The sequence below is a fragment of the Galeopterus variegatus genome, unplaced genomic scaffold, assembly GCF_000696425.1.
Source record: "Galeopterus variegatus unplaced genomic scaffold, G_variegatus-3.0.2 Scaffold5197, whole genome shotgun sequence".
Classification (NCBI taxonomy): Eukaryota; Metazoa; Chordata; class Mammalia; order Dermoptera; family Cynocephalidae; genus Galeopterus; species Galeopterus variegatus.
The window spans coordinates 15788-21150 of record NW_007731308.1 but is presented as its reverse complement, the minus strand read 5'-3'; the positions used below and the strand labels follow the sequence as shown (position 1 = coordinate 21150).

The 5363-nt window shown below is 38.8% G+C and overlaps 1 pseudogene; it reads right to left on the bottom strand.

Moving 5' to 3' along the window:
- Window positions 1-3142: 3142 nt before the first annotated feature.
- On the bottom strand, window positions 3143-4559 carry LOC103604509 (annotated as a pseudogene).
- Window positions 4560-5363: the final 804 nt, after the last annotated feature.

The following is a 5363-nucleotide window of genomic DNA, read 5'->3' as shown; positions in this document are numbered from 1 at the left end:
ACTTGGCCCCAGGTGTGGCTGGACATACAGCTTTGGAATATACAAGCCGGAAGCTTTTGGTAGAGTCCACATGGTGTTAGGTCTGCAGGCTCAAAGAATGTCAGAGCTGGGAAGGCTTGGGAGCCTCAACCCCCAATTTCAAAGGCAATATGGAAAAGTCTGGGGGCCTAGGAAGAGATCTGTCGCAGGGGCAGAGTTACTGCAGACAACCTTTGCTAGAGCAATGCTGAGTGGAAACGTGGGGTCAGAGTTGCAGCAGAGAAACCCCATCACTGCCATGTCTAGTGGAGCCGTGAGAGCAGGACCACCATGGAGGCCCTAGACCTGTAGAGCTACCATCATGCAACGGCAGCCCATGAGAGCTAAAGCATCACCTAAGACTGGGAAAGCCATAGGAGCAGAGCTGCCAGCGGACTTGGGGACCCAACCCCCACACCAGCATGCAGAGAACGTAGAACATGAAGTCAAATTACAAGATTCACCAGCTTTGAGATTTAATGACTGCCCTGCTGGGTTTCAGACTTGTTTGGGACTGTTCCTCTTTTTTTTGGCCTATTTCTCCCTTTTGGAATGGGAATATGTACCCTATGTTTGTCCCACCATTGTATCTTGGAAGTAGATAACTTGTCTTTGATTTCACAAATGGGACTTTGAACTTTGGACTTTTGAGTTGAAACAAATTAAGACTTTGCAGATGAAATTAATGTATTTGCATGTGAAAAGGACATGTGTTTTGGGGGGCCAGGGTGGAATATAGTGGATTGAATTATGTCCCCCCCCAAACTCACTGAAGCTTGAATTGTGTCCCCAAGTTTTATGTATTAGAAACTTGGTCCCCACCGTGACTGTTAAGAAGGTGAGAAATCCTATTATAGTAATTGAAAGGTGGATACTTGAAGAGGTGATTAGATTGTAGGATCATGCTTTAGGGAATGGATTAAAAATGGTGGTCAGGGGGTGGTTTTGAGGGCTTTAAAAAGAGAGTCAATGAAAAGCACTCTCTCTTGCTCTCTCTGCTTCCACCATCTGGCAATGTGAGACCCCTGGGTCACTGTCGCCACCACCAGATGGACTTTGGACTTCCCAGTCTCAGAAACTGTAAGCAATAAATTTTGTTTTTCTTTATAAATTACCCAGTTCCAAGCAGTTTGTTATAAGCAACCTAAACGGACTAATACACTGTGCATAGTCTATTTATTAAAATTACATAGCATATACTAAAACAGCAAATTAAATTATTTATTATACTGCCACTGATTTCATTTTTAATAAACCAATTAAATATTTTTTTACAGCAGTTAGAAATTTTCACAAGTATTTTCTAGTTAGAACCCCCCCCCCCCCAGTATCTGATTGGAAATGGAGACCACTGTTACATTATTTCTAAAGGTATTATAAATTCCCCTTTCTTAACTATGAAAAACTTTATGGACCCAAAGAACAGTAAGACAAACGTGTGTATTACCACTGTTGGGAAGTAACTAATATTTTATGTTCCTCTGTAGTTTTAAAATAACATATGGATATTAGCTGTGAAGCCAAAATCTTCTCTAAACATCACTTCATCCCATTCTTCTTCCTACTTCCTTGTCCCCAAAGGCAGTCTCCCGTCATGAATTTAGCATACAAACTACCAATCCTTTTTTATACCTTTATATACATACCTGTACTCATAATCAAATGTTTTTATTCAAATTAAAGATATCATTATATTATGTGCATCATCTGCACCTTGATTTTTTTCATCCAATATCATGGTTTTGTGATCTTTATTAATAAATATAGCTTGTTGCAGTTAATTGCTATACAGTATTCCATCATATAAACATAACACATTTTATTCAACCATTTCCCTAATGATAGGTATTACTGGCTACCTGAAGTCATGTTAATCATTTTTTTTTTTTTTTTTAAAAGATGACCGGTAAGGGGATCTTAACCCTTGACTTGGTGTTGTCAGCACCACGCTCAGCCAGTGAGCGAACCGGCCATCCCTATATGGGATCTGAACCCGGGGCCTTGGTGTTATCAGCACCACACTCTCCCGAGTGAGCCACGGGCTGGCCCATGTTAATCATTTTTAATTACCAGGAATCACACTGAAAAGAATATCATGGTACACATCTTCCTGTGTATATATATCAGAGTTTCTCTAAGGCATCTAAAAAAAAAAGAAATTGTGGGATATCTGGGGGTCTAGTTTAAGGAAACCTTCTCGGTATCCAAGATCATTAAGTCATTTCCTAAAGTTAAAGAATTTTTTTTCCACATTGGAATTTTCTTTTCTTTTTTTTTTTAAAGATGACCGGTAAGAGGATCTTAACCCTTGACTTGGTGTTGTCAGCACCACGCTCAGCCAGTGAGCGAACTGGCCATCCCTATATGGGATCCAAACCCGTGGCCTTGGTGTTATCAGCACCATAGTCTCCCGAGTGAGCCACGGGCCGGCCCGGATTTTTCTTTTTTTAATGTAAGATATAAGGCAGGAATCTGTCTGTCTCTCCGCATCTATCCCTCCCTCTCTTTCTCTTTCTATAGAAAAAGCCAATTACCACCCATAACATTAATTAGGTCATAATTTGTTCACCAAATTGGACTGTAACCATTTCATTAATCTAATATCCATTAATGCATAAAACCATGGGTTTAATAATTATAGCTATCAATCATATCATCTGAAAATATTTATTACCTTCCCATCTTTATTCCTCTTCCTCATCTTATTGCATTGGCTACAGCCTCTAGGATTACACTGACATTTTAGTGGTGATACCTGGCATACATGTCTTATCTCTGAATTTAATGAGAATTTGGGGGGGGAGGGCAGCTGGCTGGTACAGGGATCCAAACCCCTGACCTTGGTGTTATAACACCACACTATAACCAACTGAGCTAACTGGCTAGCCTGGGAATGTTTCCAAAGATTCAGGATTAACTATGATGTTTACTGAAAAACTGTTGGACACAGGCTTTTCATTATATTTTTTCTCCTTGTAAGAATGTTCTGATGTCTTACATATTTTGAGCTCCTGCTAAAGGCTTTCCCACATTAACAACGTTTTGCCCCAGAGTGAATTCTGATGTGCTGGGAGGTATAAATTGCTATTGAAGCCTTTGCTGTATTCAAGGCATTCCATTATCTTTAATGAGTATGAATTTTCTGATGCCTAATGTGGAGTGATTTCTGGCTGAATGCTTTCCCACAGTTGCTACACTGGTAAGGCTTCTCACCTGTATGTGTTCTCACATGTAAAGCAAGAGCTAAGAACTGAGAGAAAGCTTTCCTGCACTGGTTACATCCATAGGGTTTCTCACCTGTATGACTTCTCATATGTACAGTAAGAGATGAGCTTTGAGAAAAGGCTTTCCCACATACCTTATGTTCATAAGGTTTATCACCTGTATTAATTTTCACATGTACAATAAGTGATGTGATTTGAGCGGACTTTCCACATTAATTACATTCAAAGAGTTTCTCTCCTGTATGAATGTTGTGACGTTTAATGAGGTACTACTTCTGGCTAAAGGCTGTTCCACATTCATTATGTTTAAAGGGTTTCTCTCCAATATGAATTTTCTCATGCTTTGTGAGATCTGATTTGCTGCTGAAGGTTTTCCCACATTCTTTACATGTATAGGATTCTTCTCCAGTATGCATTTTCTCATGTTTAATGAGGCTTGACTTCTGAATAAACACTTTCTCACTGTCATTACATCCAACCAGTTTCTCTGTAGTATGAATTTTTTGATGAGTAAGAAAATTTTCCTTCTGCCTGAATGATTTTCCACATTCCTTACATTTGTAGGATTTCTCTCCAGAGTGAGCAATGTGATGCTCAGTGAGGTACTGCTTCTGGCTGAGGGTTTTTCCACATTCATTACATTCAAAGCGTTTCTCTCCAATATGGATTTTGTCATGGTCAATGATATTTGATTTGTGGCTGAAGGCTTTCCCATATTTCTTACATGAATATTTCTTTCTAATATGAATTCTCTGGTGATTTATGAGGTTGACATCTGAATGGAAGCTCTTTCACATTCACAAGGCTTACATTTTCTCATGTTCTGTTCTATGAGGTTTTGCCAGAAGCAAAACCAGTTCTCCAAATTGATTACATTCACTGAGTTTCTCCACAGTTTGAATTTTCTCATGCTCAGTTAGTTTGAATAACTGGATGAAGGTTTTCTGATATTCTTCACATGTACAGGGTCCCTCTGCTGCATGATTTCTCTAGTGTCTAAAGGCATGTGAATATAAGTAACTTACACTGGCAAAGTTCATAGGGTTTTTCTCCACTGTGTATTGTCAGGTATTTGAAGAGTTTATTTCTGAACCCCTTTCTATACAGATTTTACTTAATGGGAGTTACTACAATATAGGATGAGTTATAATATACTTATTATGTTCACAGCATTTCTTTCTTACATAGATTCCTTCATAATATGTTAAGTCTAAGTTTCTAATTCTTTCTAACTGAGTCACATTGATACAGGCCTTGTCTTGAAGAAACAATGTCTGAATTCAGAGTATATCCTTCTAATTTGCTCATATTCACTGCCTTTTTCCTCTGTCTTTATTTTCATGGAGATATATATAACTTTACTCATAACATCTTTTTTTTTTTTTTTTCCTTTTTGTATTTTTTTACTGACCGGTAACAGGATCGCAACCCTCGGTGTCGCACCCGCCCTGCGCTCAGCCAGTGAGCGGGAACCGGTCTCCACATGGGATCTGAACCCTTGGCGGGAGCGCCTCCGCACTCCCAAGTGGCTGCACTCTCCAGTGCGCCACCAGGCCGGCCCCACTCATAACATCTTTTAGTTGCCTCTCTGCTTGTTAACTTCCAAGGTTTCTTCTAAAATGGAGTAGAAAGAATAATGATTAAAAAATGAATACGTGAAAATATGTTTTAAATATATTTTAAATATGTTAAATATTATATTTCACTTCTGTACTGTTCAGTAAATAAGTATGCAAAAAACTATTATTGTAATCATCATCACTATTAAATTTTCCACTATTACATTATTAATAAAATTTCAGATATTTGCCATTAAGGGGTAGAATATTCAGTTTTGGGCCAAAAGAATCTACCAACATGAAAGAAATCCCAAATGCTAATGTCCACCATCCCCTAATTTTGAGAAGGAAACTTACAGAGGAACTTTGGGTAGAACACTGACAGTCAATTGGTATGTGTAACTTTGAATGCTTTTAAATTAACATTACATAACTCAGAAATCAGCAAAATAAAAAGATCATAAAATGAGTAAGTAGGGCTGGCCCGTGGCTCACTCGGGAGAGTGTGGTGCTGATAACACCAAGGCCCCGGGTTCAGATCCCACATAGGGATGGCCGGTTC